Below are 12,230 nucleotides of genomic sequence, written 5' to 3' on the forward strand. Positions count from 1 at the left end.
CTTGTGCTGGACCGCCACCCGGCCTCTTACGCGTTGATGGACTGCCACCCAGCCACTTACACTATGATAGACCGTACCCCGGCCTGTCGTTTATGCCGACTCAATTAGATGGACTTACTTCCCGAACATTGGGTAAGTAATGAATTCATTTATCAAAACAGCAACCTTGTTGCGAATATGAAATACACCACAGAGCCGGATCCCTTAGATTTTTGAGTGAGCATTCAAGTCCCCTTCAAAAAGGAAGATCTTAAATTTGAAAACGAGTTTTGGGATCCACTCTAACCTTTAAAAATCATTTTGAAGACTCGAAAACACTTTAAAGAGTGTTTGGAGTAATGCTGATTTAATAAAGTAAATCAGTCCCGATATATTAGAAAATATCTGAATATTATTAAATAATATTCCCATAAGGATAATCTCTATATAAATAACTTGAAGTAGAAGTTGTAAAACTTATACTTGAAATGAGTATTAAATAACCAAAGATATACTTATACGAAAGTACTATCTTTATTTGAATAATCAAAAATAAGTTTGATTATCGACACCTTATTCTTTAATAAAATAAAGAATATATTTCAGTAAATAATCGGAGTCATAGGTCCTCAAATAAATATTCAAATAATATTCAATAAATAATATAAAGTTAGTCATAAGTCCTCGAATGAATATTCAACTAATATTCATTAAATAATATAAAGTGAGTCATAAGTCCTCGAATGAATATTCAAGTAATATTCATTAAATAATATAAAGTGAGTCATTAATCCTCGAATGAATATTCAAGTAATATTCATTAAATAAAATAAAAGGAGTCATAAGTCCTCGAATGAATATTCAAGTAATATTCATTAAATAATAAAAAGAAGTCATAAGTCCTCGAATGAATATTCAAAATAGTATTCATTAAATAATATAAAGTTATCGAATAAACCTTATTCGATTAATAGTTTTGAAAACTATAACCATATATATATATATATATATATAAAATCTACTCGGGATCCTCGACTCCCGGGTTTAGAAAATGTTTTCACCTTTGGGTCCCTATACTAAGGGTATACACAACTACTGCTTATCTCTAGCATAGGTATTATGCAACTTTATAAGCAATTGAACCAACAGATATATAAATCAAGAATATGAAACAGGCATGCATATATACCATATCACATGCTACAATATATCGCAAGAATTTGATAATAACAAATATGCATTTATCGCAAGATCATGCATATACACATACACATCACAACAACAGTATAACGGGTAGAAAAACTTGCCTGAGTGCTCCCAGATAGACTTAAGCTTAGAGTGGGCCCGATAACCTATGAACAACAACATAAGTCAGAATTAAACCCCGGTCGCTTAAGAAACTAGACTTTAACCATTTAGAGTCCTAACGTTCGCTTTCGCGCTTAACGATTTACTTAAGTCGCTCGAGTACCCTCGGCTCCACCATTTTTAATAAATTAACCATTAAGAATTTTAAAGCGATTCTTTCGCGAGTACCTTACCAACTGCCTAATCCACTTTGAATAAATGTTTCATACCCCAAATAGTCATTTAAAGTCTTAACCAAGGTCTCAAAGTAAGGCGAGGCGTAATGGTTCGGTCGCGAAACGCCGTTACTTAAAACGGTTGTTTCTCCTAAACCGTACATCGGAATCAAACGAACCACATATCAAAAAGAAGCTCGTAACATGAACTATCTAAACATGGCAATGGTCAAAACCTAGCAGGGAGATCTCGGGTCCTAATGTTATGAACAAAAGCAGTCTAAAGTAAATCGGACATTACGACGGCTATGTTTACGCGATTTCCCAAATTTAAAACACTCCAATTCAACACCAAACCATCACCAATAAATCCCAATAAAACCATATGACCATACCACTCATCAACCACTTTAAACCATTTAAACCAAGCTCAAATCATACCATGAATCATCAAGAACAACTAGTGCTACTTTTTAACTCCAAAATCAACAAAAGCACTTAACCACTAAGATCTTAACATGACAAACAACTACTACACTTAATCTCTCATTCCATCATCATAATCATTTATACCAAATAACTAAATGCTAAGATAATGAAGAGTTATACCTTCCTTGAAGCTTTTAATTCATGAAAGATCCTTGGAATGCCCATGGAAGCCTTGATCTATGCTTAAGCTACCTTGAACTTTCATAATAAATCAAGAAAACCAAAGTTATTTCTTGAAGGTTACTATTCACCATCTTCTTCCTTGATTTATTGGAAGAGATTGTGAAGGAATTAGAAGCTTAAACTTATAGGATATCCATATCTATGTACAAGGAACCTTAGATAATTACCTTGTGATTTAACAATGCTTGGAACTAGGATTTTGATTTTTCTTCCTTTGGAAAAGAAGAAAAGCCGAGAGCAAGATGAAGAGAATGAAATGATCTTGTGTTTTTGATTTGTTTTGCCTAGCTTGCTTGTTTTTGTTTTGTTTTTGGGTAATTACCTTTCTAACCTTGACTTTGTGTGGTTTTAAATCAACCACATCTCCTTCCCCTTATGTCATGCTTATGTCATGCTTATGATGTCATCATCCCTTACTTGCCCTCTTATTATTGGTTGGATGACCTCATCATCCCTAACCTCCTTGATTAACTTCCTAATTGTTTGCCTAATGACCGCTGATCTGTTATACGGTTCGCTTAACTTTCGCTTTCGTTTATCGTTTGAGGGATCATACCCGGGATCTTATTACTTGGGTTTCCTTAACCTTTCTCAATACATTATAATCCTTTTATGATCCTCTCTTATAATCCTTTAATTTAAATCATTTTTATCATGTTACCTTATACTCAATTCTTTCCGTATCTAGTGGATTTCCGGGAAAAATCAAAGTGTTCGGAATTGGATTCTGACGATCTTTACATACACTTATATACCCTATAGAGTACCAATAAAATCTCAGAATATCCATAACAGAACCCCTACATAGTGGGGCATGAAAAGTTTTCTCATTCAGCCAAAAACACTATTCATAAGGGTTACAAAAAGTTCAAAATTTTGGGGTTATTACAGTCTCCCCTCCTTAAAAGGATTCCGTCCCGGAATCAGATAGAAAATGAATAGGGATACTCTCTTAGCATTGCACTTTCTAACTCTCGAGTAAATTTTCCCACATTGTGGTCCTACCACCAAACTCTGCGTAGTTTGGTAACCCTTCTCCTAAGCACTTGTTCCTTTTCACTCTATAACCCTTCCTGGTTGCTCCATATAGGTTACGTCGGGTTGCATGTCTATGCGCTCATATGCCCCTATTTATCTGGCATTCGAATTACACTTCCTTAACATTGATACGTGGAACACGTTATGAACTTGCTACATGTTCTGGGGTAAGGCTAGCTCATATGCTAACTTCCTAATACTTCTTAATATATCCAAGGGTCCGACAAATTGTGGACTTAGCTTTCCTTTCTTTCCGAATCTCATCAATCCTTTCCAAGGGTTTCCAAGGGGATACCTTTAAAAATACTAGGTCCCCTACTTCCTATTCTTTGTCCTTTCGTGTCAAATCAACATACTTCTTATGTCCATCTTGGGCTACTACCAGCCGTCCTCTGATTAGATCTATTATATCCTTGGTCCTTTGGACTACTGCGGGTCCGAGCATCTTGCGCTCTACAACTTCATCCTAACATAAGGGAGATCGACATTGTCTTCCCTCAAGGATCTCATAAGGCGACAACTCGATAATGACATATGATCTATTGTCGTAAGAAAACTCAATCCGTGTTAAGTGATCATTCCAATTTCTTTCAAGTCTATTGCACAGACTCTCATTATAGCTTTTAGCATTAGAGCTTTTGCTTCTCAATACCCATTCTTTTCCAGTTCCTAATTGCTACTACCTTCCGTTCCTAATATTATACTGGTTATACTTTTGCTCGTTAGCGTTCTATAACCTTTTAATAACCTCGTCAACCTTAGTATCACGAATGTGTTTCCATTCCGATTACCACCACAACTTTACTACTCCTTTTTCAGCTGCTTCTATCTTCGAAAGCTTAATCCTTCATATAGAAGTAAAAGAATTTATTCAGAGATCACTATGATCATGAACACTTGTTATATCGCATAGTTAGTACGGAAGGTGGCCAGCCTTTAGTACTTGACAAGCAATTAAACAACATGTGGTATCCTACTAGGCTTCTATCACACAGATAGATAGTCATTCGGCAATACCTCCCCTTCTGAAAGGGTTGTTCTTCTCAACTTACATGAAATGAAAATGAGAGAAAAGAACGAATTGAAGAGAATTGTATATATAAAAAATATACTGCCACAAAATATCTGGCTTGGAACCTACCTCTGAACTATAGAGGTTTGTCATAGGAGAACAAAACATATATGTATTTATATCAACATCAAGTATTATAGCATTGTATTTCACATGCCTAAATATTTTTGCTATTCCGTCCATCATTCTATGGACCCATGCTCTTCCTCGAGATTATACTCAATCACCTTTGAAACTCCCTCGACATCGAAAATCGAATCTGGAATCTCATTTTATACATCATCGATACTAGAATTATGTGCTTGCACCGCAACCTTCCTCGTATAGTAATACGACTCTCTATTGATAAGAGAGAATAAATATTCAATAGGTAGATACTCTACTTAATTAGTCTATCAATGATAACTTATACACTACCACGCCCCGATTAGTGGTACTCAACCTCAACATCCATTCCAATACAACTCTCACGGTTGTAATCAGCTCATTACTCGCAGAATCATTGCTGCATTACTATGGTCCACCACTGACCTACTGTCGTCATTCACTTTCCATGAAATCTTAATATCTGACCATACGGAGTCCATACATGTCGTATAGAATCCTTCTAAGGAGTTAACATAACCACCAATCATAATTCATGAAGAACACTCCAAACTCTGACGTACTTTCATGACATGAAGTAGATAAAATTGCAGAAGAGTTTCAGTCAAAGCAACGATAGCAGGTTAATACCATTCTTAATCGTATACCTTAAATAGAAGACTTAACTCAAGGGTTCGTCTCGTCCTTTTTGAAACATGGTCATGGCTTATCTCAAGATAGTATCTTCTGAGATAGATAGCCCGCTCATGGCGATTACACGAATTAAACCTTTACCAACTACTATTACGGTTGGGTATTGCACAGTCATCAGAAGGAATGTCAATCTTCCAAACCATAATACAACCTTCAGCTTTAACCATCATCATTTTATTCCTTTGGCACAAGCGCCTATAATTATCCTCTTACCTTTAAAGTGTCGGCCACCTCTTTGGCCTTTCCTGATAGTAAAATTTCCTTACAGTCAATGTCATTTTAACCACCTCCAAATAAATTTTCTACCTTATTTCAATCACTGCTTTTGTGAAGATGTTTTCCTTAGAATCTGGTGAGTAAAAAAAATATCACCAGTTTTCCATAAGTTATTACCTCAGTCTTTAGAGGTTAATCACTGTCACGACTGACTCTCAATCATACTTAGAACATCTTTTATCTTAGGTCCTAATTGCCCTGAACAATTTCGACCTTTACTGGTTCGATCTATACTTTCTCGTGGTTTAACACGTGCCCCACTTGGCATCATTATAATTACGTCATATTTCCTTTATCAACATTTCTATTCTTGAGAATTTTTAATATTACCTTTCTCCTTGTAAAACCTCTAAGGTTATCCTTGATTCGTTCGTCCTGTATTCTCTAGATACAGGGCATATCAAAATACCCTTTACTAATACTAGAACCATTATCTATATGTTTCTGAAAAATTTTCTCCACTGATACTTAAAGGTTGTTATTACCTTAATATTTTCCAATTCATACTGTCAAAACTCATACTATCCCTATTAAGGGTGAAATGCCAACCTTTATGCATTCCCCTAGGATTCATTTTAAGTTACCGATGTTCTATCTTTAATTCCACCTTTAAAAAGGTACATGCATCCTTTCATGGATAAATCAAGTCATATATCCCTGATAAGGGTGCCTTATTCAATCCTTCCCACCTCGATAGTATATGCCTAATTTTCACAATAACATCTGTATTCAAAATGAGGTCAATCAATATGGCCTCCAAAAGATAACAACGGTTATCCGCTTTCCTTGCCTAATTTGGTAACGATAACAAGGATGTTCTGGAAGATATTGGTCGTGTTCAACGTGAACTTCTTCTTAATAATTCCTTATTTACTTTTGTTGTTTATCTCAACAGTCACCTCAATGTTGGGATATCTTTCATACATGGCGTCTCCCTTTCTGGGTATCAAGCCACCGGTCTTACACTTCATATTCTTGAAGGTCACTTCCTTCATCCAATTTTCCTAATTTCTTACTTCCTTGTCTCCTCAGTCTATCCGCGTCTCATTATTTATCCTTCAAATTACCTCAAGGTTTCCTCGAATACTCCCAACTTACAAGGGATAAAATATATGTATCTCTTATGCCTTCAACTATCAATTTTAACTCATGGTGAATCACCCTCATCCTGACGATTACATACTTTTCTATTTCTGTTGCTACGAGTCTTTAGGGTTTCCTCATACCCAACTCCTTTATCATTCCTCAAACTCTATTGCCTTTATATTCCTTTCCACTTCAGTTTCTTTTTATTTTCCTTTCTCTTATCATTATTTCATGAACCAACACAACATAAGCATTGATTTCATACATCCCGTCATTCTGGATTCGTGTCCTCAGAACGAATCTTGATAACTTTTACAACTTAGATTCATAATTCATCATACTCGTCTGCCTTTGTTCTGGCTCTAAAGTTTTTATACTACCTTCATAACCTTGGGAGTTACTTTTCCGAAAACAATTGACTGAACGTTAATCAGTTTATTCTAACCTCTGGCTCCGTGCCTTTCTTGGTCTTTCACCAGCGGGTGGCCTCTCTCTTAGGAAGGTAAGTGACAAAAACAGTCTTTTGCGCTTCATCAATCATATAGAATCTCAAATGATTCCTATATTTCCTTTAGCCAGGCTCTTGCCTCGACTGGGTCAGCTTGTTCCTTGGAACTCTGAGAGCTTAGCGACTTAAAGGTCCTGAAAGAATTTCTCACCGCACTGTCTCCTCAGGGTGGTTGTTGGGGATAATAGTCTAAGTTCTCTTTTTTTTTAGACAGGTCCATGAATTGCCGTATAGGAGTACCGTTTCGGGTCTCCTTTCCTTACTCGACTTTCTGTTTCCTTAGTATGAAATGTTTCATCCTTCTCCCATACTTGGGGTTATCTTATACGTTAAAATCCTCATTTTCCACTCCATTATGTTATGGGCTCCTTCTATCTTGATGGCGACCTCCCTGACTATCACGTTCAGGGTTTGCTCTAAATCTTATTCCTCAAACTAGCTTTCATCTAAGATTTCATCTTTAGGCTCTTGAACATTTGGAACCCAAATTCTATAGAAATACCTCATTATTCCCTTATCATCTTTCTCGGTATTAATCTCATATCTATTTGTTGGCTCTCTGCCTTCATTCATCACTTTTTCTGGCATAATATATTCTTTTCCAATAATTCGGCCTGTATTGCAATCTCAAACAGCTTTTCGGTACCGGCTCCGGTTACCTTCACTTCTATTTCCATTTTCTCAAAATCTCTTATAAACTCTCCCAAAGACATTATTATCTTGAGTCTCTCCTTTTTACTAAGGGCATCAGCCACCACATTGGCTTTCCCCGAATGATAAAGAATCTCCCAATCATAATTCTTGATTAGCTCTAACCGCCTTCTCTGGCGTATGTTGAGCTCTTCCTGCGTAAAAATGCACTAGAGCACTTATGGCTTGCGTAAATCTCGCACTTCTCTCCCTACAAGTAGTGCCTCCAATATTTAGGGCAAAACTATTGCCACGAGCCCAAGCTCATGGGTGGGGATATCGAATTTTATATTCCCTTAATTATCTAGACGCGTACGCGATTACCTTGTTGTGTTGTATAAGAAGCACCCTAATTCCTTATGCGAAGTGTCACTACACATCACAAAATCTCCTTTTCCATCCGGCAACGCCATCATAGGGGTCGTCACCTATCTTTGCTTCAGTTCTTGAAAGTTGTTCTCGTATTTCTCTATCTATTCAAATTTCTCAGTCTTACGAGTAAGCCGCGTTAAAGGGGGCTACTATCTTTACAAACTTGAACGAACCTCCGGTAGTGACCGACCAATCCTACCTCTGGTAGTCGACCTAACCATGGTCATCAATTCATCAGTGGTCCTTTATTCATTCTTGTTCGGATCCTCCATGGGATCCTCCTCAGCAACTATCCTTTCTAGGACAACATCCTCAACCGCTACATCCTCAATATCAACATCATCTGGTCCTGTGTTAGGACACTTTATCGGATCCACAATCCGATCTCCAATTAGTAATAAAACATCATCGCGCTTTTACTCCTCAACCTCAGGGTTCGGAGTCCCGCTACCATATACGATAACGAACTGTCTTCTATCGCTACATTTATAAGGGTTCCCATAAGGGTTTTAACTGTCAGTGCTACGTTAGGTAGCCCGACTATGAACTTGGCAAGAGTTCTTATTATCTTAGTGAACTTATTATCTTAACGTCATATCATCTCTGAGGTTTATAACGCTTAGCTCTGATACCATTTCTCTAACACCCCCAAATCCGGGGTCGGGGATCCGGGTTGTCACGAGTTCCATTTCCCTTAATAACACCCAATCTTAATAAACAATCAACTACTCTGTACTGCGACCCCATAATAAACACACACACCACAAGTTATAGTCTCAGAGATGAATATCCAAAAATAATCACAAGTCATTTTATTTCACAATTATCTGCCAATACACCTTAAAAAGGTTTTTGAATAATTTACATTTCTTTGCCATTATTACAATTCATAAATATACATAAATCTGGTACATCAAAAGTTGAAGCCTAGCCTATTGGTAGTTCCTACCTCAGCTACAGCGACATCAATGCCTATAGGAAACTGCGGAACGTTTCCTATCCGCTCGCGAATTGGGAGCTTGGTCATGTTCATCTTTTCTATCTGTTGTTGTGTGATGAAAGAAGAAAGCAAGGGTGAGCAGCAAGCCCACCAAAATAATATGTATAATGATTAACAATATATGAGCCTTCTCATAGTACTCATGAAAGTCTTGGTCAAAAGAAATGAACCAAGTTTGACATCTTAATGCGATGAACTCGCAAAATATTCAGTATATATACATATATACTTTTCAAAATCTTGGAAGTCCTCTTCCATGCATAATATACACAGAGTTCCAGTTTATAACTGTATAAAAAAAATATCGTTGCAAGGTGATCTCATATATCTAACCTTGTCTCAACGTTTTTCTGAAAATCTTTGACATACATAAGATAATCATTTACTAGATATAAGTTTAAAAGATGAAGTTACAAGATACTCCAATATACTTATATTTTTTCCAAATACTACTTGAACTACCACCGTTCAAGTTATAATTAGTTTCAAAAGTTCATCACATAGATTAGACTACAAGATAATACTTGAATAGATTCAATCTTTGAAATATTATTGAATGAAATAAAGTTACGAGATACTTCATTAAGTCCCGATATATATATACACCTATATATATCTCTCATACATTTCTTGAAAACCTCTGTCATGTAAAGTATGAATAGAGTTGCAATATCCAATGAATTTGGAAAGAAAAGAAATTTTGGCATAAACCTGATATCTTGTTGATCAGGCAAAGATACCAATAAGTAACCTTTTCTACTAGTAGATGGATGAATCTCCCACCGGTCATCACCCTGGCCACATAAGGACCTTGTGCTGGACCGCCACCCGGCCTCTTACGCGTTGATGGACTGCCACCCAGCCACTTACACTTTGATAGACCGTACCCCGGCCTGTCGCTTATGCCGACTCAATTAGATGGACTTACTTCCCGAACGTTGGGTAAGTAATCAATTCATTTATCAAAACAGCAACCTTGTTGCGAATATGAAATACACCACAGAGCCGGATCCCTTAGATTTTTGAGCGAGCATTCAAGTCCCCTTCAAAAAGGAAGATCTTAAATTTGAAAACGAGTTTTGGGATCCGCTCTAACCTTTAAAAATCATTTTGAAGACTCGAAAATACTTTAAAGAGTGTTTGGAGTAATGCTGATTTAATAAAGTAAATCAGTCCCGATATATTAGAAAATATCTGAATATTATTAAATAATATTCCCATAAGGATAATCTCTATATAAATAACTTAAAGTAGAAGTTGTAAAACTTATACTTGAAATGAGTATTAAATAACCAAAGATATACTTATACGAAAGTACTATATTTATTTGAATAATCAAAAATAAGTTTGATTATCGACACCTTATTCTTTAATAAAATAAAGAATATATTTCAGTAAATAATCGGAGTCATAGGTCCTCAAATGAATATTCAAATAATATTCAATAAATAATATAAAGTTAGTCATAAGTCCTCGAATGAATATTCAAGTAATATTCATTAAATAATATAAAGTGAGTCATAAGTCCTCGAATGAATATTCAAGTAATATTCATTAAATAATATAAAGTGAGTCATAAATCCTCGAATGAATATTCAAGTAATATTCATTAAATAATATAAAGGAGTCATAAGTCCTCGAATGAATATTCAAAATAATATTCATTAAATAATATAAAGTTATCGAATAAACCTTATTCGATTAATAGTTTTGAAAACTATAACCATATATATATAAATATATATATATATAAAATCTACTCGGGATCCTCAACTCCCGGTTTTAGAAAATGTTTTTACCTTTAGGTCCCTATACTAAGGGTATACACAACTACTGCTTATCTCTAGCATAGGTATTATGCAACTTTATAAGCAATTGAATCAACAGATATATAAATCAAGAATATGAAACAGGCATGCATATATACCATATCACATGCTACAATATATCGCAATAATTTGCTAATAACAAATATGCATTTATCGCAAGATCATGCATATACACATACACATCACAACAACAGTATAACGGGTAGAAAAACTTGCCTGAGTGCTCCCGGATAGACTTAAGCTTAGAGTGGGTCCGATAACCTATGAACAACAACATAGTCGGAATTAAACCCCGGTCGCTTAAGAAACTAGACTTTAACCATTTAGAGTCCTAACGTTCGCTTTCGCGCTTAACGATTTACTTAAGTCGCTCGAGTACCCTCGGCTCCACCATTTTTAATAAATTAACCATTAAGAATTTTAAAGCGATTCTTTCGCGAGTACCTTACCAACTGCCTAATCCACTTTGAATAAATGTTTCATACCCCAAATAGTCATTTAAAGTCCTTAACCAAGGTTTCAAAGTAAGGCGAGGGGTAATGGTTCGGTCGCGAAACGCCGTTACTTAAAACAGCCGTTTCTCCTAAACCGTACATCGGAATCAAACGAACCACATATCAAAAAGAAGCTCGTAACATGAACTATCTAAACATGGCAATGGTCAAAACATATCAGGGAGTTCTCGGGTCCTAATATTATGAACAAAAGCATTCTAAAGTAAATCGGGCATTACGACGACTATGTTTACGCGATTTCCCAAATTTAAAACACTCCAATTCAACACCAAACCATCACCAATCAATCCCAATACGACCATATGACCATACCACTCATCAACCACTTTAAACCATTTAAACCAAGCTCAAATCATACCATGAATCATCAAGAACAACTAGTGCTACTTTTTAACTCCAAAATCAACAAAAGCACTTAACCACTAAGATCTTAACATGACAAACAACTACTACACTTAATCTCTCATTCCATCATCATAATCATTTATACCAAACAACTAAATGCTAAGATAATGAAGAGTTATACCTTCCTTGAAGCTTTTAATTCATGAAAGATCCTTGGAATGCCCATGGAAGCCTTGATCTATGCTTAAGCTACCTTGAACTTTCATAATAAATCAAGAAAACCAAAGTTATTTCTTGAAGGTTACTATTCACCATCTTCTTCCTTGATTTATTGGAAGAGATTGTGAAGGAATTAGAAGCTTAAACTTATAGGATATCCATATCTATGTACAAGGAACCTTAGATAATTACCTTATGATTTAACAATGCTTGGAACTAGGATTTTGATTTTTCTTCCTTTGGAAAAGAAGAAAAGCCGAGAGCAAGATGAAGAGAATGAAACGATCTTGTGTTTTGATTTGTTTTGC

Source organism: Apium graveolens, chromosome 1 (genome assembly GCF_009905375.1).
Source record: "Apium graveolens cultivar Ventura chromosome 1, ASM990537v1, whole genome shotgun sequence".
Lineage (NCBI taxonomy): Eukaryota > Viridiplantae > Streptophyta > Magnoliopsida > Apiales > Apiaceae > Apium > Apium graveolens.